Source organism: Bombina bombina, chromosome 1, assembly GCF_027579735.1.
Source record: "Bombina bombina isolate aBomBom1 chromosome 1, aBomBom1.pri, whole genome shotgun sequence".
In the NCBI taxonomy this organism is placed as follows: Eukaryota; Metazoa; Chordata; class Amphibia; order Anura; family Bombinatoridae; genus Bombina; species Bombina bombina.
In genome coordinates, this window is record NC_069499.1 from 830,272,468 (window position 1) to 830,299,785 (window position 27,318).

Consider the following 27,318-nt stretch of genomic DNA (forward strand, 5'->3'; position numbering starts at 1 on the left):
AACAACTAATAAGAAATACAAGATTGAAAGTTTATGCAATTGTCGCACAGACTTTGTTGTGTACCTCCTACAATGTGGGTGTGGCCTGCAGTATATCGGACGAACCACAAGGCCTTTTAAGAAAAGACTGCTGGAGCATATCAACAATATAGAGAATGGAGAAAAAACTCATAATCTCTCCGCGCATTATAAAGAAAAACACAATAAAGATCCCACATGTCTAAGGGGAACCATTATAGAATGTGTTCAAAATCATAAGCGAGGAGGAGACAGAGAGCTGAAACTCCGAAAAAGAGAGACATTTTGGATCTACACTCTAGGAACTCTAATTCCACAAGGCCATAATAAAGACATTGATTTGGCAGCATTTTTAACTTAAAATACTTTCTTATCCTCTATTTTTAAATCTAAATTTATTATCATGTTTTTTGGTCCATTAGACTTTTAGTCTGAATTGTAGTATACTGACCGGCTATACATAGTTTTTAATTGAACAATATTTTCAGAAGTAGATGCGAAAAGAAACAATACTAGTTAATTTTAATATTTTTAACTTTTGATATTGGCATTATGTATGTAAATTTGTATAATTCTAATTACTATATTATACTACTGTTTTTAATTAACTAAATTATATAAACAGATTTTTTAAAATAGTTTTTAATAAGTTACACATAACGGCCTTGATAACAAATTTTAGATATAAACTAACATAATTTTTTAATGTTTTTAGATTTTTTTCCAATATTAATATACAGTTCTATGGGGGGTTTTTTAGGATATTTGATCTAACAACGAAAAATCTCATCTAGGAGGTCTAATATTCCAAATAATAACTATCACTTTGATCTACCTATATATGATACTATCTATATATGACATTCCCTTTCTACAAACATAGGGGTCGATCCGATAAAAATCGTCGCCCGCAAAAGCCGGCGACGCCAATATTTGTGCGGGTTTGGTATCACATATACGGCGTAACCTATTAGTTACGCACGTATATTTCTGCCGTCGCCCGTAGATTTTTGGGCTATAGGCAGGTATACCAAACCAGCGCAGTTTGGTATCCAATATGCAGCGTAAGGACTTACGTGGCGAAAATGGAGAAAACTTACTCCATTTTCACCTCGCCACAAAAAGCAGCCTCAAGAAGCCTTACGCTGACTATTGGAGCCCCGTAACTCCCTAAACTGGCTGCTAAAATAAACCTAACACCTAACGCATGCGCAATGTCTATCTCCCTGTCAACCGCGATCTTCTAAAATAAACCTAACACCTAACGCATGCGCAATGTCTATCTCCCTGTCAACCGCGATCTTCTAAAATAAACCTAACACCTAACGCATGCGCAATGTCTATCTCCCTGTCAACCGCGATCTTCTAAAATAAACCTAACACCTAACGCATGCGCAATGTCTATCTACCTGTCAACCGCGATCCCCCCCCCCGAAATCCCTAATAAAGTTATTAACCCCTAAACCGCCGCTCCCAGACCCCGCCGCCATCTACATAAACTAACCCCCTACTGTGAGCCCCTAAAACCGCCGCCATCTACCTTATCTATCCCCTAATTAGAACCCCTTACACCGCTGTCATCTACCTTATCTATCCCTTAATCTGACCCCTTACACCGCCGCCACCTATATAAAAATTATTAACCCCTAATCTAATCCCCCTATACCGCCGCCAGCTATATTAATATTATTAACCCCTAATGTAAGCCACTTACACCGCCGCCATCTCTATTAAAATGATTAACCCCTTATTTAATCTACCTACCCCGCCGCCAGCTATATTATCTATATTAACCCTAAGTATATTATAGTTAATATAGGTATTGCATTATATATATTAACTATATTAACCCTAATTATATTAGGGTTAATATAGTTAATATAGTTACTATAGTATTTATATTAACTATATTAACTCTATCTAACCCTAACACCCCTAACTAAATTTATATTAAATTAATCTAATTCATTTATAAACTAAAATGTTCCTATTTAAATCTAAATACTTACCTATAAAATAAACCCTAAGATAGCTACAATATAATTAATAATTACATTGTAGCTATGTTAGGGTTAATATTTATTTTACAGGTAAATTGTTAATTATTTTAACTAGGTATAATAGCTATTAAATAGTTATTAACTATTTAATATCTACCTAGTTAAAATAATTACCCAATTACCTGTAAAATAAATCCTAACCTAAGTTACAAATACACCTACACTATCAATAAATTAAATAAACTACAAACATCTATCTAAAAATACAATTAAATTAACTAAACTAAATTACAAAAAAAACAAACACTAAATTATAAAAAATAAAAAAAGATTACAAGATTTTTAAGCTAATTACACCTATTCTAAGCCCCCTAATAAAATAATAAACCCCCCCCAAAAAAAAATTCCCTGCCCTATTCTAAATTAAACAAATTTCAAAGCTCTTTACCTTACCAGCCCTTAAAAGGGCCTTTTGTGGGGCATGCCTCAAAGAATTCAGCTCTTTTGCATACAAATACAATACCCCCCCCCATTACAACCCACCATCCACATACCCCTATTCTAAAACCACCCAAACCCCCCTTAAAAAAGCCTAACACTACCCCCCTGAAGATCTCCCTACCTTGTCTTCACCACACCGGGCCGAACTCCTGATCCGATCCGGGCGATGTCTTCCTCCAAGCGGCAAAGAAGAATTCTTCCTCCGGCGATGTCTTCCTCCAAGCGGCAAAGAAGAATTCTTCCTCCGGCGACGTCTTCCTCCAAGCAGCAGCAAAGTCATCATTCTTCCGGCGGCATCTTCAATCTTCTTTCTTCGCTCCGCCTCCGCGGAGCATCCATCCCGGCCGACTACTGAACTACGAATGAGGTACCTTTAAATGACGTCATCCAAGATGGCGTCCGCCGAATTCCGATTGGCTGATAGGATTCTATCAGCCAATCGGAATTAAGTTAGAAAAATCTGATTGGCTGATTGAATCAGCCAATCAGATTCAAGTTCAATCCGAATGGCTGATCCAATCAGCCAATCAGATTGAGCTCGCATTCTATTGGCTGTTCCGATCAGCCAATAGAATGCGAGCTCAATCTGATTGGCTGATTGGATCAGCCAATCGGATTGAACTTGAATCTGATTGGCTGATTCAATCAGCCAATCAGATTTTTCTAACTTAATTCCGATTGGCTGATAGGATTCTATCAGCCAATCGGAATTCGGCGGACGCCATCTTGGATGACGTCATTTAAAGGTACCTCATTCGTAGTTCAGTAGTCAGCCGGGATGGATGCTCCGCGGCGGTGGAGCGAAGAAAGAAGATTGAAGATGCCGCCGGAAGAATGAAGACTTTGCTGCCGCTTGGAGGAAGACGTCGCCGGAGGAAGAATTCTTCTTTGCCGCTTGGAGGAAGACATCGCCGGAGGAAGAATTCTTCTTTGCCGCTTGGAGGAAGACATCGCCCGGATCGGATCAGGAGTTCGGCCCGGTGTGGTGAAGACAAGGTAGGGAGATCTTCAGGGGGGTAGTGTTAGGCTTTTTTAAGGGGGGTTTGGGTGGTTTTAGAATAGGGGTATGTGGGTGGTGGTTTGTAATGGGGGGGGTATTGTATTTGTATGCAAAAGAGCTGAATTCTTTGGGGCATGCCCCACAAAAGGCCCTTTTAAGGGCTGGTAAGGTAAAGAGCTTTGAAATTTGTTTAATTTAGAATAGGGCAGGGAATTTTTTTTATTTTGGGGGTTTATTATTTTATTAGGGGGCTTAGAATAGGTGTAATTAGCTTAAAAATCTTGTAATCTTTTTTTATTTTTTGTAATTTAGTGTTTGTTTGTTTTTGTAATTTAGTTTAGTTAATTTAATTGTATTTTTAGATAGATGTTTGTAGTTTATTTAATTTATTGATAGTGTAGGTGTATTTGTAACTTAGGTTAGGATTTATTTTACAGGTAATTGGGTAATTATTTTAACTAGGTAGATATTAAATAGTTAATAACTATTTAATAGCTATTATACCTAGTTAAAATAATTAACAATTTACCTGTAAAATAAATATTAACCCTAACATAGCTACAATGTAATTATTAATTATATTGTAGCTATCTTAGGGTTTATTTTATAGGTAAGTATTTAGATTTAAATAGGAACATTTTAGTTTATAAATGAATTAGATTAATTTAATATAAATTTAGTTAGGGGTGTTAGGGTTAGATAGAGTTAATATAGTTAATATAAATACTATAGTAACTATATTAACTATATTAACCCTAATATAATTAGGGTTAATATAGTTAATATATATAATGTAATACCTATATTAACTATAATAAACTTAGGGTTAATATAGATAATATAGCTGGCGGCGGGGTAGGTAGATTAAATTAGGGGTTAATCATTTTAATAGAGATGGCGGCGGTGTAAGGGGCTTACATTAGGGGTTAATTATTTTTAATATAGATAGCGGCGGTGTTAGGGGCTCACTTTAGGGGGTTATAGATATAATATAGCTGGCGGCGGGGTACGGGAGTGGCGGTTTAGGGGTTAATAACTTTATTAGGTTGCGGCGGGGTACGGGAGCGGCGGTTTAGGGGTTAATAGCTTTTTTATTGTTAGGATAGTGAGGGGGGATAGCGGATAGAGGGTTAGACGTGTCGGGCTTTGTTAGGGAGGCGTGTTAGACTTGTCGGGCTATGTTAGGGAGGCGTGTTAGACAGTGCGGGTGTTTTAGACTTTAGTCAGGTTTTATAGGCGCAGGCAGTTTCTAACGTGCCGCAAGTCACTGGCGACGCCAGAAATTTGTACTTGCGCAGATTTCTGGACATCGCTGGTTTGTCAGACTTACGGCACGTTAGCATCTGACGGCGACTTATATAGGATAGCTTGAGTTGCGAGCTGAAACTGCAGGCGACGCCGGTTCCCTCGCTTGCGCCGCAAACTGCGATCTATATCGGATCGCGCCCATATTACCTTATTCACAACATTTAAAGCTGTATTACCCCCCTTTTTTCTACCCCTTTTCTTGCTTAGCTCTATATCGTAAACAATGCATTGTAATAAAAATTATTTTTATTTTTATTTCTACTTTTATTATATCTTACCAAATCAGGCTCTAGAGATATCTCAAAGTATATATATATCTCTTTTATGTTTTTATAGGCTAATTAGTTTTTTCATATTCAATATATATTTCTATAGAGAGTTTGATATTACTTATGTTTGATTTTAACAAAACGTATCAAATGCTAATATTATAATCTGTAATCATATAAAAACGCAATATTTCATATACCGCAAGTATTAGGTAAAGATTAAGGACATCTAACTCATGTTATTTATGGTTGTACATATGATACTGCCTTTTACCTATACTATTGCAATATTTATGAACAAGGGACTTGACATTTAACTAAGCAGTTCACAATCCATGACTCAGAATTCCCATAGGCAGACGGCCGGTCATGTGATTCTTTCTTGCACCAATGAGAACTCTGTTTTCGGGGGGAGTGTGCCGCCGCTCCGCTTGAAAAACAGCACAGCCACCAGCTGTCTGTAAATCCTCTGACGAAGAAGGCTGACAAGCACTAATGCCTTTGAAACGCGTAAGGACTAGGACTAAGTGATTACTATACCAGGACTGCTGTATATACTGCTGTATATTGGTCTCACTTTTGAACTTTAAATACGAAAAAGTTGAGCACAGTCCTTTGGAAAGAGTTTCTATCTTAATACTGTTGACTGGGATAACCGGTCTATGTTTTTATTATACCTCATACATATTTGAGGATACTGAATGTGAGTGCACTGTATGGAATAAAATATTTGTCACTGTTTACATACGGGGTTGCACTATTATTGTTTCTATTTGTTTTACATGCCCATGGCCATCTGGTGAAAAAGGGGTTTGTTTTATCCCCACAAAGACAAGTACTCTGACTGCAGTCCTGCAAGTGATCATCCTATACTCGACACAGCTGGTGACTCAAGGGAGTTTTCTACTCATACTGCGCGGCAATTACCTCATACTGATTGAGGTAAAGGAGGTAAGTAGACACCCCTTAAGATATCTGCTTCTTGGCTTAAAGGCAGATTTTCTGATATAATTCATCTCTCATATATAACATATACTTTTTACTTTTATTATCTTTTTATTTTTTTACTTATTATTATTTTTTTAGAAGATCAACCACTGTATATTATACAAACTTTTAATATGTGTTTTGTACGAAGTGTTTAGATTGTATTGTGTGTTTTATAATACTGACTATGTATTACTAGCTAAATAGGCTAACTATTTACTGTCTCCTACTATTTTATTTTATTGCATTGGATTTGTGTGCAGCAACTATATATCTACCATAAGGATATTGGACATATTAGACTGTTCTTACAAGTGACTTTCTATATATTGTTTTGCAGAATAATAGCCAATTTAATATATATTATAAACATTTATATTATTTGCGCCCTACCTTTTCTATCAATTTCTCTTTTCTTTCATATTTTCTTTTACCCTAGTTGGAGGGTTTAGGGACCATCTCTCTAGGGTAGATAGATTGGGGCTGCATTTAATTACTATTATCCACTTCTAAAGAATTTTTAGGATCAGGTTTTTCCTGCTTGCGCCACATGCACATTTCTCTTCTTTTCTTCCATTTTATCTCCCTAGTGCTAGGCAGCATATAGGAGACCTCCTAATAATAACAAACACATTTAATATTACAACATCTAGGATCTATTTATATACATATATTTTTGTTCTCGTAGTTTATTCATTTTTTTCATCCAACAATGGAATTGGAGTACGGTAACTATTTCGATCCTAGTAATAAATCAAGAAACCTATCCATTGCAGATGAACAGTTAGAAGAATCAGAAATCTTACGAATTATTGACCCAAAGGTACTCCTAGGGGAACTAGAAAAACTTAGTAAGAAACAAATTTTAAATTGGCACGATAGCAACAACTTGGCACGATATAAGAAATATAGTGTCATTCCAAAAGGTCTCAAATTGAGTAAACTATCAATAATAGATAGCTCTGAAGTAGAACTACTTACAGAGTGGGATTCAGCAATGGAAGAATGCTCCAGCAAGTTTATAGATATACTTATAAGATTCAGAAATAAAAAGGTGGAAGCTCTCACAACCCAAATAAAAGAAGTGAGAGAGAAACTTAACATCTTTAAAGGTGATGAGTACTACAAAGAACTTGACAAAGAGAATAAAATAAAAAATGAAAAATTTGATAAACTGGTTGAAGCCAGAAAACTCAATAAGTTCTATAGGGACTATAATCTTGATAAAAAAGAAAAGGAACAAACTGATGAATGTACAGTCTGGGATGTTATTGAACCAGAGACACCTTCAGGTGAGAAGGGATATTTTGACTGGCTACAAATAGATTCTCCAAATTATTCAATAAACCCGCAATATAGGGAATTGAACGAAAGTATTAAAAAACAAAACATACCGAGGAGAAAACCTTCAAACAGTGAAGTCACATTTAACTCTAAGACTAATGGACCAAAAACAAAACAAAGAGAGGATATAAGCTATGAAAATAGACAGAAATTCCGCCAAACAAATATAGATTACAGATATCAACAAAGAGACAATAGGATGTATAATGACGAAATGCACTACTGGAATAAACATGGAGCCCTAAATTATCGGAATCCATATCCAAACCAGATGCATGGATATAGAAGAGAAAATTATTTTAGACCATACTCGCACAGTATGTACAGATATAACAACCAAGAAGATAATGGTTACTATGGAGGTTTCCATAGAAATAACTATTATAGACATAATATACGACCGACATCATATTACGATAAAAATCAGGGAATGTGGAGAACACCATACCACAAAAATGAGCAAAAAATAGATAAACATAGAGAAAACAATTCGGGACATCATCATTTTTTAGAGAACAGCCCGAAAACTACGGACAAAAACAAAAAAGAATTACTACAAATAGAACCCAATACACCACAGTGGAGAACCAGTGGGTTAAAAAGAGTAAACGACACTACAGAGGATGTAGAGGAGGAATTAAGAATGGGAGCAAAAAGGAAAAGACAAACACAAAGTCTACAAACAAAGATGTAAGCATGAAAATCTTTAATTTGTCAAAGAGAAGCCTATCTAAAGAGGAGCTAAAAACATTAGAAAAAGTCTATCTTTTGCCCCTACGAAGGGTCCAAACCCTTTCCAACTCTTCGTGGATTTTAACAAATTCACTAGAAACCTCACCCTAAAGAGGTATTTTGAAAAACAAAAAATGGAAAAAAATTTGAATATTTCTGAATTGGAATTAGAAACCTTGCTAACCTTAGAATCACTGGAACAAGAAAGTGTTAACAGTGTAGAGATGAATGAACAACACAAGAATATTCACACATCTCTCAAACCACCGTCTACTTTCTTTCCGACTAATTCCAAAGGGAATTGTATCCCTGTCTTTACTAAATTATTCCAAGAGGATTTGGATAACCTCTGTAGGGACTACAAGATTAAGAAAAATAATCTCTCAAAAAGAGAGAAGGACTTCATAAGAAATCTAGAAAAAGATAACGACATTATAATACGAGAAGCGGACAAGGGAGGAGGCATTGTCTTACAAGATAGAAGTGACTATCTAAAAGAGGCTAAGAGATTGTTATATGATATTAACACATATAATAAATTAAGATCTAATCCAACTAATTGCTTCTTGGAACAATACAAACATCTATTAGACAATGCAAGAAATCTAAAGGTTATAAACGAAAATGAATGGAAGTACTTGAAAAATGACACACCAGTAGTGGCATTATTTTACCATCTACCAAAAGTTCACAAATGCCTTGAAAACCCACTGGTAGACCAATTGTTTCAGGCATAGGCTCCTTAAAATCAAAACTGTCAGAGTATATTGATCATTTTCTCCAACCCCTGGTGCCGGGACTCAGATCATATCTGAGAGGTACGCCCGACACTATACAAAAATTAAGTGAAATAAAGTGGAATGAAGGTTGGCTATGGGTAACAATGGACGTCAATGCGTTATATACAAACATTCCACATGAAAAGGGAATACGAGCGATACAACACTGGTTGGAAAAGGACAACAAGCTTCACCATGACCAACAGACTTTTCTAATAGATGCAATAAGATTCACTCTAGAAAAGAATTATTTCATCTTTGAAAAAGAATATTTTCTACAAATAAATGGCACAGCTATGGGGACAAAATTTGCCCCTATCTATGCCAACTTATATTTAGGCCAATGGGAAGAGGAGGTAATTTGGCATAACAATGTATACCTCCCCAACATAAAAGTATGGGGGAGGTACATAGATGACATCATCTTCATTTGGGATGGATCAACTAGCCAATTAGATGACTTTGTGTCAAAATTAAATGTTAATGATTTTAATCTATCCTTCACCAACAAAATGAATACTGTGGAAATAGATTTTCTGGACGTCATTTTCTTCCATGAAGAAAATGAAATACACACAAAACTATACAAAAAAACGACAGACAGTAATGGCTATCTATATGCCAAAAGTGGCCATAATAAAAATTGGATAAACAATATTCCAACAGGACAATTCCAGAGACTCAAAAGAAATTGTTCAAAAATGAAGATTTTGAAAGAGAAGCAAAAGATTTAAGTGAAAGGTTTAAAGCCAGGGGATACAATTTCTATAAAGTGAGTGAAGCTCTAGAGAAGGTGAAAAGGATAAATAGAAATGATTTGTTGATAACTGGAATAAATATAGAGTCGAAAATAGTAAACAAAAAAGAACAATCTGTGAACTTCATTACAACATTTAATGAAGGAGCACCAGAAATCAGAGAAATTTTAACTAAACACTGGCATATCCTCAAGAAGGATAATCTCCTTAATGAGGTAACAACCAAGGACCCAAAAATAATCTTTAGAAAAAAACAAGAATTTTAAAAATATCTTGGCACCCAGTGAATTAAAGAATGTGGATATAAAAGACACCAATTGGCTGAATAAAAACACAATTGGGTTTTTTAAATGCAACAGAAAAAATTGTGTAGCCTGTACACATCATTTCTATAAGAACAAACCAACGAAAGAAATTACTTCGACAACAACTAATAAGAAATACAAGATTGAAAGTTTATGCAATTGTCGCACAGACTTTGTTGTGTACCTCCTACAATGGGGGTGTGGCCTGCAGTATATCGGACGAACCACAAGGCCTTTTAAGAAAAGACTGCTGGAGCATATCAACAATATAGAGAATGGAGAAAAAACTCATAATCTCTCCGCGCATTATAAAGAAAAACACAATAAAGATCCCACATGTCTAAGGGGAACCATTATAGAATGTGTTCAAAATCATAAGTGAGGAGGAGACAGAGAGCTGAAACTCAGAAATAGAGAGACATTTTGGATCTACACTCTAGGAACTCTAATTCCACAAGGCCATAATAAAGACATTGATTTGGCAGCATTTTTAACTTAAAATACTTTCTTATCCTCTATTTTTAAATCTAAATTTATTATCATGTTTTTTGGTCCATTAGACTTTTAGTCTGAATTGTAGTATACTGACCGGCTATACATAGTTTTTAATTGAACAATATTTTCAGAAGTAGATGCAAAAAGAAACAATACTAGTATTTTTAACTTTTGATATTGGCATTATGTATGTAAATTTTAATAATTCTAATTACTATATTATACTACTGTTTTTAATTAACTAAATTATATAAACAGATTTTTTAAAATAGTTTTTAATAAGTTACACATAACGGCCTTGATAACAAATTTTAGATATAAACTAACATCATTTTTTAATGTTTTTAGATTTTTTTCCAATATTAATATACAGTTCTATGTTGTTGTTTTTTAGGATATTTGATCTAACAACGAAAAATCTCATCTAGGAGGTCTAATATTCCAAATAATAACTATCACTTTGATCTACCTATATATGATACTATCTATATGTGACATTCCCTTTCTACAAACATATTACCTTATTCACAACATTTAAAGCTGTATTACCCCCCTATTTTCTACCCCTTTTCTTGCTTAGCTCTATATCGTAAACAATGCATTGTAATAAAAATTATTTTTATTTTTATTTCTACTTTTATTATATCTTACCAAATCAGGCTCTAGAGATATCTCAAAGTATATATATATATATCTTTTATGTTTTTATAGGCTAATTAGTTTTTTCATCTTCAATATATATTTCTCTAGAGAGTTTGATATTACTTATGTTTGATTTTAACAAAACGTATCAAATGCTAATATTATAATCTGTAATCATATAAAAACGCAATATTTCATATACCGCAAGTATTAGGTAAAGATTAAGGACATCTAACTCATGTTATTTATGGTTGTACATATGATACTGCCTTTTACCTATACTATTGCAATATTTATGAACAAGGGACTTGACATTTAACTAAGCAGTTCACAATCCATGACTTGGAATTCCCATAGGCAGACGGCCGGTCATGTGATTCTTTCTTGCACCAATGAGAACTCTGTTTTCGGGGGGAGTGTGCCGCCGCTCCGCTTGAAAAACAGCACAGCCACCAGCTGTCTGTAAATCCTCTGATGAAGAAGGCTGACAAGCACTAATGCCTTTGAAACGCGTAAGGACTAGGACTAAGTGATTACTATACCAGGACTGCTGTATATACTGCTGTATATTGGTCTCACTTTTGAACTTTAAATACGAAAAAGTTGAGCACAGCCCTTTGGAAAGAGTTTCTATCTTAATACTGTTGACTGGGATAACCGGTCTGTCTATGTTTTTATTATACCTCATACATATTTGAGGATACTGAATGTGAGTGCACTGTATGGAATAAAATATTTGTCACTGTTTACATACGGGGTTGCACTATTATTGTTTCTATTTGTTTTACATGCCCATGGCCATCTGGTGAAAAAGGGGTTTGTTTTATCCCCACAAAGACAAGTACTCTGACTGCAGTCCTGCAAGTGATCATCCTATACTCGACACAGCTGGTGACTCAAGGGAGTTTTCTACTCATACTGCGCGGCACTTACCTCATACTGATTGAGGTAAAGGAGTGTAAGTAGACACCCCTTAAGATATCTGCTTCTTGGCTTAAAGGCAGATTTTCTGATATAATTCATCTCTCATATATAACATATACTTTTTACTTTTATTATCTTTTTATTTTTTTACTTATTATTATTTTTTTAGAAGATCAACCACTGTATATTATACAAACTTTTAATATGTGTTTTGTACGAAGTGTTTAGATTGTATTGTGTGTTTTATAATACTGACTATGTATTACTAGCTAAATAGGCTAACTATTTACTGTCTCCTACTATTTTATTTTATTGCATTGGATTTGTGTGCAGCAACTATATATCTACCATAAGGATATTGGACATATTAGACTGTTCTTACAAGTGACTTTCTATATATTGTTTTGCAGAATAATAGCCAATTTAATATATATTATAAACATTTATATTATTTGCGCCCTACCTTTTCTATCAATTTCTCTTTTCTTTCATATTTTCTTTTACCCTAGTTGGAGGGTTTAGGGACCATCTCTCTAGGGTAGATAGATTGGGGCTGCATTTAATTACTATTATCCACTTCTAAAGAATTTTTAGGATCAGGTTTTTCCTGCTTGCGCCACATGCACATTTCTCTTCCTTTCTTCCATTTTATCTCCCTAGTTCTAGGCAGCATATAGGAGACCTCCTAATAATAACAAACACATTTAATATTACAACATCTAGGATCTATTTATATATATATTTTTTTGTTCTCGTAGTTTATTCATTTTTTTCATGCACATTTCTCTTCTTTTCTTCCATATATATATATATATATATATATATATATATATATATATATATATATATATATATATATATATATATATGTGTGTGTGTGTGTGTGGTGTTTATACATTTGTATATAAAAGTGTTTACAAGTGTATATATAAATATACAGTATCCCATCCCACAAAAGTGAGTACACCCCTCACATTTTTGTAAATATTTTATTATATATTTTCATGTGACAACACTGAAGAAATGACACTTTGCTACAATGTAAAGTAGTGAGTGTACAGCCTGTATAACAGTGTAAATTTGCTTTCCCCTCAAAATAACTCAACACACAGCCATTAATGTCTAAACCGTTGGCAACAAAAGTGAGTACACCCCTAAGTGGAAATGTCCGAATCGGGCCCAATTAGCCATTTTCCCTCCCCAGTGTCATGTGACTCGTTAGTGTTACAAGGTTTCAGGTGTGAATGGGGAGCAGGTGTGTTAAATTTGGTGTTATCGCTCTCAGATTCTCTCATACTGGTCACTGGAAGTTCAACATGGCACCAAATGGCAAAGAACTCTCTGAGGATCTGAAAAAAAGAATTGTTGCTCTACATTAAGATGGCATAGGGTATAAGAAGATTGCCAAGACCCTGAAACTGAGCTGCAGCACGGTGGGCAAGACCATACAGCAGTTTCAAAGGACAGGTTCCACTCAGAACAGGCCTCGCCATGGTCGCCCAAAGAAGTTGAGTGCACATGCTCAGCATCATATCCAGAGGTTGTCTTGGGGAACTAGACGTATGATTGCTGCCAGCATTGCTGCAGAGGTTGAAGGGATGGGATCAGCCTGTCAGTGCTCAGACCATATGCCGCACACTGCACCAAATTGGTCTGCATGACTGTTGTCCCAGAAGGAAGCCTCTTCTAAAGATGATGCACAAGAAAGCCTGCAAACCGTTTGCTGAAGACACGCAGACTAAGGACATGGATTACTGGAAACATGTCCTGTGGTCCGATGAGACCAAGATAAACTTATTTGGTTCAGATGGTGTCAAGCGTGTGTGGCGGCAACCAGGTGAGGAGTATAAAGACAAGCGTGTCATGCCTACAGTCATGCATGGTGGTGAGAGTGTCATGGTCTGGGCCTGCATAAGTGCTGCCGGCACTGGGGAGCTACAGTTCATTGAGGAAACCATGAATGCCAACATGTACTGTGACATACTGAAGCAGAGCATGATTCCCCTCCCTTCGGAGACTGGGGATGCAGGACAGTATTCCAACATGATAACGACCCCAAACACACCTCCAAGATGACCACTGCCTTGCTAAAGAAGCTTAGGGTAAAGGTGATGGACTGGCCAAGCATGTTTCCAGACCTAAACCCTATTGAGCATCTGTGGGGCATTCTCAAATGGAAGGTGGGGGTGCACAAGGTCTCTAACATCCACCAGCTCCGTGATGTTGTCATGGAGGAGTGGAAGAGGACTCCAGTGGCAACCTGTAAAGCTTTGGGGAACTCCATGCCCAAGAGGGTTAAAGACAGTGCTGGAAAATAATTGTGGCCACACAAAATATTGACATTTTGGGCCCAATTTGGACATTTCCACTTAGGGGTGTACTCACTTTTGTTGACAGCCGTTTAGACATTAATGGCTGTGTATTGAGTTGTTTTGAGGGGACAGCATATTTACACTGTTATACAGGCTGTACACTCACTACTTTACATTGTAGCAAAGTGTAATTTCTTCAGTGTTGTCACATGAAAAGATATAATAAAATATTTACAAAAATGTGAGGGAAGTACTGTAAATACACATGTGTATACATAAATGCACATATAGACACATACACATATTTAGACATATATATATATATATACTGTATATATATCCCTCTCCAGTCAAACACCTTGTCATATATCATATACCTTTTAACCCTTATACAGTTTTTTAAATTAATATTTATATGAATAATTTTTTATCAGAAACTGTATATATGAGTGTAACACTTTATTTTATTGTATTTGCAATGTGTTTGGTGCATTTTTTTGTAGTGAAAAAAACTTAACTTAAAGTGAAATCTTCAATAGCGCTAACCCGATTAGCCAAATTTAGTTTACTTTCGAGCGCACCGTATCCTTTGGCTCGCCAGTTAGAGTGGTCGTAATACTGTGCGACACTTGTAATCTAGCCTGATGTACATTATTGATACACATTTTTATGTGATTAAGAAAATAAATAAATGATATACAGTGTAACCATTGTGAAAATAGCACTACTAACAATCATTGTGCAGTGTATAGTGAGATATAAAAATTGGCATTATATAGGAGACTCATACATCTTCACATATGTTTGGCTTGCCACTCTTATTTTCCTGTGTAGCTACTGGATATTGGGCTAATTAGCACTCCCTCTTGAGCGTTAATTGCGCTAAAAGTAAGCTTTTAGTGCTTGTTGGGTTGTGCTGGTATTAGAGTTGAAAGTAAACTGTTTTTATTCGAGCGCTAACTCGACAAGCGCAAAAAGCCAAACTTAAAATATTGTGTGCACGTTCACATATTCCCTCATATAAGTCAATAGAGAAAAAAGTGGAAAAACAGCCCACTTTCACGCAAAACCAATCGCATATTCTCTGTGTGCTAACCAGACAAGAAAATATGAATATTCCACATTCCAATGTTCTTCATATAACAGAATATGTTTCTACATATATATGATGTTTTTGTTATCATATATATCTATACACACACATATATATATATATATATATATATATATATATATATATATATATATATATATAATAGCAAAATTGTTACATATGAGCAAATGAACATATATATATAATTGCCACAATGTTCAATACATTACTACATTCCAATGAGAATATGTTGTAACACATGTTGATCTACATGTCTATATATAAATATAGTGTGCCCCATATTTCAAAATTTGAAGGCGTCTTATATGGACATCAGATCTAATAAATGAATCTGAAGAACAAGTTATTTGTTTACTTACTGTCATTCTTTTGTGAGTTGGGTGTTCTTAACCAATCATTGGCAAAAGGGAGGGGCTACGTATGACGGCTCTATCTCATGGCTGCGATATCTAAAATATAGATACACACAAGGAAGTGCCTCTCCTTTTGTCTTCTAGATATCGTTTTTAGACATGTATATTATGTATCGCAATATTAAAGCCCTTTGGCTGCCTTTTTTTCTATCACCTGAGATCGCATATCTTTGAGCCCTTATAACTTTTGTGTGCAATTTTTTTTAAATAATTCCTCTTAGACAGTGTTAATATATGAGTTTAACTTAATTTTATAATGTATTGTTGGTGTGTTTTGTACAACTTTTCTGTTTTGTGAAACAGTTAACCAGAGCTCTGAAGTCGCGTTAATCATTCTAGCATCGCAAATCACGTTTACTTACCAGCGGTAAGCCAGAAGAGCACAAAACCTTGCAATAAACCCCTAATCGCTCGCGCACAAACCTTTGCGCCCCACTCATAATCTGGCTCATAGTAAATTAATCCAAGTATTACAAAAGATACCAAAAAATATATATAATGGTTATTTTTTACTTCAAAGTAATATATATGTTCCTGTGTATCCACTATGTGGATGATGCTGGTACGCCCTAGGGCTGAGCTAAGAGCTACTTCTAACACACATAGCCTCCAATCGGATGCAATATTCAAAGGAGTGTCTGTTAGTGTAGAGTGTGCATACTTCTGCAAGCTATATCCTAGCCCAGAAAGGGTTATCTGCATTAATCATTTTACTGTAAAAAATTGTGTATCCTGTGTGTAACTCCCTCACCCAGTGTAAGGGGAGCAGTAAAACTCACTCACTTGGTATGGGTACCCTGTAATCTCAGCCCTGAACAGACATACACCTGGAGCTACAGGTCAACTGTACAACTCCCTTCTTCCATCATCCTACTGACCGGAATATCGCGCAAACTGATCCAGGCTTGCAGCCTGCTTCCAGGTCAGACCTGTTGCTCAGAATAGGAGTTCCACATCTTAGCTGTGCTGATTGTATTCAGATGGATGACTGATTGTCCTGTATTCCAGACAGAAAACTCAGCAGATTTAGATTTGTATCTAGGAGCTAATAGCACTGGACAGTTTTGGTGCCTTTGCTGGGGTCACAACTCACAAGCTGTTAGGTGACAGAAAGAGCTCAACAGCTGATGCTGAAATAGCAGTTTAGCACCATGTCCTACTCACTTGCTTGTCATTGTACAACATCATAATTAATTTAACATAATAGTAGAAATAGTATATGAGCTTGTGACATCTTTTAAGTGGGTGACAGTAATGAGCCCATAGTTAGAGTGTGCAGAGACAAACACAGAACACAGGAGGAGTTGAGAGCAAGCCTGAAGCAGGCAGTGAGTGTTGATGAATATATGCATCTCACAATACGGTGCTTGGGGAAAAAAAATCACTTTAGGGCAATCCCTACAAAAAGCCCTTCTAAGGGCTATTGCTATAGTTTGTTTTAGTGTTAGTATAGGTTTTTTTTATTTTGGGGTGGGTGTTTTTTTAAGTGGGACTTTAGTTTTAGAATAGGCAAAACTGTGAGTTTTTTATTTTTGGTAATGTGTTTGTTTTTCTGTAATGCTAGGTTTTTATTTTCTGTAAAGTAAGTTTTTTTTTTTAATCTAATATTAGTTTTTTTCCCTGTAATGTTAGGTGTTTTTTATGTAATGTTAGGTCAGGGATAGGCACGGACCAAGGCTGTGGCGGACATTTCCCAAAGTACAGACCTTAGTGAAGGACACTAAGGTACATTTCAAATTAAAAACATCAAAAAACACTCTCTTTACAGAGAGGGTAGTGGATGCTTGGTGGAATAACCATCCAACAGAAGTGGTAGAGACAGGGAACAAGTTTAAAAATGCATGAGATAGGCATAAGACTATGCTAGGTATAAGATAAGGCCAGGAACTAATAAAAGTATTCAGAAAATTGGGCAGACTAGATGGGTCACATGGTTCCTATCTGCCAACAAATTCTAAGTTTCTATAAGTTAGGACAGCGGCACTTTGCTGTCAAATGGGCTGCTTGTTGGATGCCCCTGGTCTAGTTCCACAAGTACAAATTAGTCATCTAATCAAATAAGTTTAATTAAGTTTAAAATAACATTTTTGCAGGCAGCTTGCTTCTTCCCTCTCTCTCACTCACTTTTCCACTACTGAGCGACACCCCATGGGTTCAGCCCCAACCCCGCAAAACGTGGTGCCCCCTACATCAAGGAGGAGTCAGGACCAGCATTAATCTGTCCTACTCCTCCCTCCCCACCGCAAAATCGGTGGCGGACACTGCAAGGGCCAGTCACGGACACCAGTGTCCGTGTACGGGCACCTTGCCTATCCCTGGTTAGGGTTTTGTTATGTGATGTTAGGGTTTTTTTATGTAATGTTAGTTTTTTTTTTAGGTAATTTTAGGGGCTTTTTTGTGGTAAGGAAGTGTTAGGTTACGGGTGTTAAGGGGGTTAGGGTTTAGAGATAAGTGTGTACTTTGGGTACTTTGCAATGGGGGTTGTGGCAGTTTAGGAGTTAATAGTATAGAGGGGTACTTTGAAATGTAGGGGTGTGGCAGTTTAGGGCTTAATAGACTAGCGGGGTGCTTTGCGATGGGGGTTGTGGCAATTAGGAGTTAATAGTGTAGTGGGGTACTTTGTTATGTGGGGGTGTGGTGGTTTAGTGGTTACTAGTGTAGCAGAGTACTTTGCAATGGGGGTTGTGGTGGTATAAGGGTTAATAATATAGCAGGCACTTTGCCATGGGGTTTGTGGTGGTTTAGGTGTTAATAGTGTAGGGATGTGATGGTTTAGGGGTTATTAAAGTAAGGGATGATTAGGGTTAGCGCGTGAATAAGGGTGTTAGTTTTTTTCCACTTCTCGTTCTCCATTGAAGTCTATGGGGGAGCACGTTAACGAGGCCACGATATCCTAATTTAGGCTTAGCACGGAAGTGAAAAATTTACTTGCAATTTGTAATACATGCATAAAAAGCTAAAGTCAGGCGTAGTTATCGCAGGAGCGATACATAGCGCTCCACTCGTAATCTAGCTTTAAATGTTTGCAAATTTGTTATGATTTGACTGTAAAGTTTAATAGCGGCAATCCAGCCCAAAACCACTACACAAATGAATTTGTACAAACTAAACACCCTAGGGTATTTATCTAGAGGTATTTGACACTTTTAAATTAACCCTTTTATCTCTAGTGGCAGAAAATAAAACATAAATGGACACTAGTGTCAAAATTAAACTTTCATGATTCAGATAGAGAATGCATTTGTAAACAACTTTCTAATTTACTTCTATTAACAAAATGTGCACAGTCTTTTTATATTTACTCTTTTTAAATCACCAGCTCCTATTGAGTATGTGCAAGGATTCATAGAATATACGTATATGCATTTGTGATTGGCTGATGGTAGTCACATGATACAGGAGGAGTGAAAAATAAATAGACTAACTTTGAAATTTGTCAGAAAAAAATCTACTAATCATTTGAAGTGCTATTGAATGAATTTGTTGCTTATGCAAATCTGCTGTATTTTCTGGATCCAAAAACAAAAAAATGCACTTTATTCAAATATAAATATTAAAAATACACTTTACAGCACAATTAGCTATGACTAAAACCGTCATCCATTAAAGGGACATGAAACCAATTTTTTTTCTTTCATGATCTATTTAGATTATACTTTTATAAACAACTTCCCAATTGACTTCTGTTATCAATTTTGCTTAATTCTATTGGTACCTTTAATTGAAGAAGCAGCAATGCACTCATGGGAGCTACCTGAACACATTTGTAACCCAATACAAATTCAGCCACCAATCAGCATCTAGCTCCCAGCTCCTGAGCCTATCAATCTGAGCCTTCAACAAAAGATACCAAGAGAATGAAGCAAATTAGATAATAGAAGTAAATTGGAAAGTTGTTTAAAATTGCATGCGCTATCTGAATCATGAAAGAAAAAGTTTGGGTTTCATGTCCCTTTAAGATGCAATGCTCTCATTATTTGAATTTACATTCAGTAACCTTTTAATAGTGGTGATGAAGGGTTCAGTCCCATTTTATTGCCACAATCACACTGAATTATTTTATTTTCTCATTTTCCCATTAAGAAGCAAAATATCCCCTTATAGTCAAATAACATATTATATTCAGCCTGCCCAAAGAGAGATCCCTGGTGACAATTGGTAGGATAGTAGCGCACAACATGAAAGGAATTAGTATCTAAGGGTAACTAATTAGTCTCATGACTGCAAAATCTTTGGGTAACCTTTCCAAATCTGTAAAATGCTAAACACACTATTACATTTTTATTAGTTAACAATCTCTTTAATTTAGACTGCAAGAAGCTCTGCAATGCAACAGATAAAGTAATATTCACATGTGTTGGTAGAAGATATTTTCCCCCGTTAAAAATACAATAAAATTGAAAGCTAAATAAACACATCATGTTCCTTGCACCTCTCCGTTCTGCCATTGTGCAATAAAAAGTTTCTTATAATTGGTCAGTAGTTGGTGCTTATAAATACCTTTCTTCCCAATACAAATGTTGATACTTTTTAAATATAAGCCAAGTTTGAAGAAAAAAAAAAATTAACAGGAAGATTTCTTTAAAGTAAATAATTCAATTAAATGTTTTTTTTTGTCAAATATATCAAATATGTCAATTTTTTGTTAAGAAATCATCTGTCAATCAGAATGTATTTGGCATTGGGGTGATGTGCACCATATTTCCCTTCCTTGGAGAGGCCATCATCTCAGCATTACTGAAAAATTATTGACTTAATTACAGGTGGTTACTCATTGGATGTCTTTTGGGGCAGAACCTCTTGACCCCTCAGTGGATCAAAGGCATTACCAAGAGAGCTGAAGGAATAAGTATACGTCTTTCCTGCATTTGAAGCAGCTATTGCAGACAAGAATAGATTCAAATGAATCCCTAATGTGTTGCAGAGTTGTATTATTTTCATATGGTACTTTTGCTTTGATTGTATGAAGTTTCTTGGTACTAGTGATTTGCATATGCAAATAAAGCACAACAACCAATATATAAACATAAAGAATAATTTCAGTCAATGGTCTAGGATTCATTCATTGCATTTTTGAGGATCTGAAGAAATATCAGTTCTGGTTACATAAGAAATCAAAGTGCTAATACAGTAAATTACTGTTCTTTGATCCAACAAATAACTACTGTTTAATCAGTGCATGTTTCCTATACACAAGCAATTAATTAGTTTCTAAAATATAAATACATGCAAGTATAGCGAAAAAATAATAATTAGGCAGCATGCTGTCAGGTTTAGTACAACATAAATGAACTTTCTCCTCTACATTAAAAAGACATTTAGCAGACTCTTAGGGGCATATTTATCAAAGCGTCAACTGAAAAACATAAATTAAGCTTACCTGATAATTTTCTTTTCTTCAGATGGAGAGAGTCCACAACTGCATTCATTAATTTTGGGAAATTCAGAACCTGGCCACCAGGAGCAGGCAAAGATACCCCAGCCAAAGGCTTAAATACCTCGCCCACTTCCCTCATCCCCCAGTCATTCTGCCGAGGAACAAGGAACAGTAGAAGAAATATCAGGGTGAAAATGTGCAAGAAGAATAAAAATAACAGATGCCCCACATAGAAAAACATGGGCGGGGAGCTGTGGACTCTTTCCATCTGAAGAAAAGAAAATTATCAAGTAAACATAATTTATGTTTTGCTTCATAAATGGAAAGAGTCCACAGCTGTATTCATTACTTTTGGGAAAACAATACCCAAGCTATAAAGGAGACTGAATGCAAAACGGGAGGGTACAAAAGGCGGCCCATTCTGAAGGCACCAGGCCCACAAACCCTACCCCCCAAAAAATGCTTTGTCCGAAGACAATAAAGCTTAGTAAAAGGAAAAGGCCCCAAGGACAATGACCCACTGATAGTCCATAAAACCTTGCTAGAGACCACATAAAGGACTCGACTGAGCCAGCCCGCCTCCAGGAGACACCACCACCCAGCGGTGGGTCCCTAACGTCCCACCCTTTGCTAGAGGAAGGGATAAAGCACCAAAAACTCCCCAAAAAAGGAGAAAATGTGGAAGAAAAAAATCAAGGATTCCCGAAGGGACCCCAAATAAAGTGCAACCAGTTCCCAAAGAAAAAACGAACCCCAAGAACCAAGCCAAGCTCACAGAGACCAGAAAAGGTCTGGAGAAACAGACAGGCAATGAGAAAACACAGCACCCACAGTGGTTATGCAAACTCTCAGCCTTCATGTAGTGAAGCCGCTAAGCTAACCACTAGACCAAAACAGCAGGTCAGACCCTGGAATATGCAGAAACCACAAGGTTATGACCGGGAACAGTAATCGAGAAGAAAACTTCTCCTAAATACAATGCAACAGCATCTCAAAGACAAATGAAGACAGAGTCCTCAAGTCACAGATTTCTCAGAATATTGAAATATTCACAGATCGAACACATGCAGCAAACCCAGATAAGTGAACACCTGAGGCAACCCACATGCTACGGTCATACCAGGATAACTCTGAAAAAGAATGCTTGCCAGCAAGTAAGAGCAGCTGAAAAGAGATATCAAATCCTAATTGCCAAACTGCTAAACATCCACTAAACAGTGGGCACCTCTCACATGCTATCCAAAGCCATCAGCCCTTCTCAAATATCTTGAACATAGAGAAGGCACAAAACCTCAAGAAGGCTCACTGAACCTTAAAAGGCCAGAGGATGACCACATATCTCAGATCCTGCACCACACCTGACCAGCCCAAGCGACAGGCAGGTCTGAACAACAGGGGAAGTTAGCCATATTATGTTGTGTATTTATTTCATTTTTATCTCTATATCTATTAGTGCGACAAGTTTGGGGCAAAACTTTTCAACAAATTTGGAGAAATAAAATTGTCCCCTTGTTTTGTAATGAGAGACAAATTTGTAACACAATCCATAAGTAGTAATGTATTTTTCATATTAAGCGGGACAGATAGCTCATCGTGCTAATGCACTGTTACAGAGATCTTTGGCAACCCAAGGGTTGCTGGTTTGATCCCGGCAAGCTCCACTCAGCCTTTCATCCTTCTGATGTCAGTAAAATGAGTACCATTAAGTTGGGTAATAATAATACCTGTTATCAATGCCGTGAGTCGATTAAGTTTGAGGTTGTGCGCTATGCAATTATTATATCTACTAGTGCACCAAATGTGGAGCAATAATATTATTTGATTTAGAAAGGATATACAATTTTAATAAAGTTTATAATTTACTTTTATTATGTAATATAATTCATTCTCTTGCAGCATTGAACATAAGCTTTCTGTGTTTTCAGACTCCCATTGATTTCTATGGCATCCGCAGCCTCAAGGGTGGCGGATTGAAAACTAGGTACACTGCATTGGAATAGATGCAAGCGTACCTGTTAAATGTTTGATACATTTGGAAAAAGGTCAAATAGAGTCGAATCTGAATTGGAAACATCTGTAATGACGCAAGCATTGATCTGCGTCGGATTGAGATTGCGGGAACGTATATTACATCATAAATTTCAACATTTGACAATCTTGATGCTTTGATAACTACGGCAGATCAATCTCGCGATTCAAGCTTATTTTCTTCATAAATGAAAAGAGTCCACAGCTGCATTCATTACTTTTTGGGAAATTCAGAACCTGGCCACCAGGAGGAGGCAAAGACACCCCAGCTAAAGGCTTAAATACCTCTCCCACTCCCCTCATCCACCAGTCATTCTTTGCCTTTCGTCCCAGGAGGTTAGCAGAGAAGTGTCAGATGTTTTTCAATAGTCTCTTATGGAGGGTCTGAGCAACAGGGGAACAGAAAGGACCCCAAACACCAACCCTTAGTCAGGTGCTAATCCAAGAGCTCCCTCAAATAGATACTGCCGAAGAAAATCCATAGGAGATGAACATCGCAAATACAGAAGATTCCTATGAAAACCCAATATAACTGACAGTCTAAATACAGAGATTCCAATCTCCACAGAAGGAACAGCACAAGCTCCCAGAAAGCAAACTGCTCACCCTTACAGGATAAAAATACCTGTTCCAACTTCCTCCACACAGGACAGGACAACAACCCTCCAAAGAGAGGAAACCCCAACCTTCATAAGAAGAACCAAACAACTCCCCCAATGGGAAGGGCACATATAAGAACAGAGCACATGCTCACAAGGCATGAGCCAATTCTGAAAGAACTCCCCATGAAGAGGAATATACATTGTTCAAAGGACAAGGCAAGCCATAAGTAGCACATCCGAGAACGCTCAGAACCTGGCCAAACTGCTAGCAGGCTTAACTAGCCATTCCTTAGGTCATAGCTTATGTTCCCTGTAAAAAACTGAACAGCCACAGGATCATAAATTTCCAGACTTCCAGAAAGATCCCAAACAAAACTATAGGCCCGAGCCCCAGAACTGTTTAAAACAAACAACACCCCAGGGAACACAATTACCCCGTCTGAAAAATCAGACCTCAACGGGGAATAACCAGACTAACTCAGAGAACGGGATCAAGACTCACTCACAAATCTCAACCCAAAAGAAAGAGAACACCCCCTACAAGAGTCCAAACACTCCAAAAAAGGAGCTGGAGCACGACAGAGGTGCGCCAAAGGAGAACCTCAAGGAGCAAAGTCACTCAAAAAGCGAGTAGAACAAAGGCAAGTCTCCATATCTCCTCAGAGTACGCAACCAGGGGACCACACCCAGGGAAAAAGAATGCAGAGCATCCCAAACCCTGGTAGAACAAACCTTTAAGCGAAGCTCGGAGGAGACATAGCCTAATGTCCCAGATAGCCAAATAAGGTAAAACCACACAGCCCTCCCCATAAAGTGGTTAAAAGGAGAAACAGACAAGGCCCAGAAATCTTGACACGAGGGAAGAGAACCTCAAAAGGAACAAGTCCAAAAAGGACAAATCCAAGGAGCCCCTGAAAGGCAAGATCGTCAGGGCCGGCGGCAAGGAGGCCCTGAGTCCTCCACCTTCCAACCCACACGGGGAAGGAAAACACTCCCATTCCCAATGAAATGATGGAAAACAGAGTATGTTGCAGCGGAACTTTGCAGAATCCCAGTCGACCAGCTAGAGGGGCTAACACCCACGCCTCACGGACCCTCAGGCCCTCACAGGATGCTTAGCTGAACTTGTAAAAGAAAAATAAGGAATAACACAAATAATAATGTGAAACACTTGGCACCTCAACCGGACCAGCCAGGCAGAACAGGCGCTACGTGTCTGAAATAGTCCACAAAATAAAAGGGTTCGAACCAAATCAGGAATAGTCTGAAACTCAGGGTCGATAATGTCAAGGCCACAAACAGTCAACCCCAAGATGGGGAATAAACAGCAAACTTTTTTTTTTTTTTTTTTTTTTTTAAAAACATAGGACTAACATGTCCTCACGTCAAACAAACTTCCTTAGAATTAAACTATGCGATCAGAAATCGCGAGTATCGATTCCAGAAAAAAATCCCAAAGGAAATACATAAACATGAGCTCAAATAAAAAATCATCCTAAAGGGATTAAAATAAAAGCTAAGGCAACCCTTAGGTTACCGCCCAAGAAGAACAGACACACCCGCAGGACCTGGATCATGTTCTTCCTGCTCAGGAATGGAAAGGATACTCAATAAACAAGGCTATAAAAAGAATACTTCATCCTCATATAGCTAATTCTGCGAGCCATTTGAAGTAGAAAACTGAGAATTCCCGTATCCGTTAAGGATGGGATCCTCCAACAATGCCAGAATGTGCCTCAAAAGGACACAAAGGTGTGCCAGTCTATAACGAAAGGCACAGCATACCCTTGCCGGAGCAGAAGATGACCCAGACCCCGAAGGTTGACCCCCTGAAGCCTCACTGACAGTCATTCCCCCCTGATAGCTGAGCAGGCCATCCCATGCCTGAAGAGCTCCGGTCAACGGAATACATGCAATATTGGAAGCACACCTCTGGTAGCTGCAGATGCACCAGCACCATAATAATGGAAATGCGAAAACGTGCCATAACCTTCGGAGGGAACAAATCACCTTCCAGAGAAGGATAAGCAAAATCTGGGTTACCTGTATGTGTAGAACGAGTCAGTGGTAGAGAACTCGCCACTCAGGGAACGGCGGCCCCAGAGACAAATGGCTCAGAGTCTCCTTGATTCCCCGATCCCGAGGAATTGAGCGCTCTAAAATGGCATTCTGAACATAACTGAAGGGCATGTTTCACCCAGGCCAAATTTATTTCTCACGAGAAATAGACTCTGAGTCATAGACGTTCATCTCCACATTATCCGAATCCTCCATAACTGGGATATTAAAAACAAAAAACGGACCAAATAAGAAAAATAAATGGCACCTGACACCCACAATGGCTGGGGCACTCACCACCTCCTAGGACCCAGACACCAGCAGACCAGAAATGTTCAGTCGCCACACGGTCAGGAATGCGGAAATGGAGAGTCAAAGCGTGACCATGCCCCATCACCAGGTGCACCGTGCAGTCCAGAAAAAGCATGATCAACTGTAAAGGCCGCGTCACTTCCAAAGGCTATTATGTTCCTAGCCAAGAGCCTAAGTAACACCACACATAAGCAGGTTGGAACACATAACAAACATGATTAAAAAACCCTGTTCATATAACCCCCCCCCCCCCACAGGAGATATTAACCCATGATTCCAAGATACAAAAGGAGCCTCACTAAGACCCTGAGTTATAGTTAGTCCCGCAAGGTGGTAACCTCTCGGGAAAACATTTGTAATACAAAGCAATCATAATGAAAGAAAATGAAACGATCTTACCGTAATCTACGCTGTGGAACAGGAACATGGCCCTTCAAATGTGACAGACAGTAGCGTCGCCTCTGCCATGGACCTGGGAGAAGAAAGCAGGCAGCAATTCTCGTCAATGCTGATTGCTTGTGGAGCTGTTAATATGAGTTTGGATGGTTTTGCAGAAAGACTCTCCCTGCATCTCTGGACTCTAATTCATGCTCTCACTGAGAGGCTGACAGGACTACTTAAAACTCCAGTCCCATGCCAAAGAAGTCTAAGGAATGGCTAGTTAAGCCTGCTAGCAATTTGGCCAGGTTCTGAGCGTTCTTGGATGTGCTACTTATGGCTTGCCTTGTCCTTTGAACAATGTATATTCCCCTTCATGGGGAGTTCTTTCAGACTTGGCTCATGCCTTGTGAGCATGTGCTCTGTTCTTATATGTGCCCTTCCCTTTGGGGGAGTTGTTTGGTTCTTCTTATGAAGGGTGGGGTTTCCTCTCTTTGGAGGGTTGTTGTCCTGTGTGGAGGAAGTTGGAACAGGTATTTTTATCCTGTAAGGGTGAGCAGTTTGCTTTCTGGGAGCTTGTGCTGTTCCTTCTGTGGAGATTGGAATCTCTGTATTATTGGGTTTTCATAGGAATCTTCTGTATTTGCGATGTTCATCTCCTA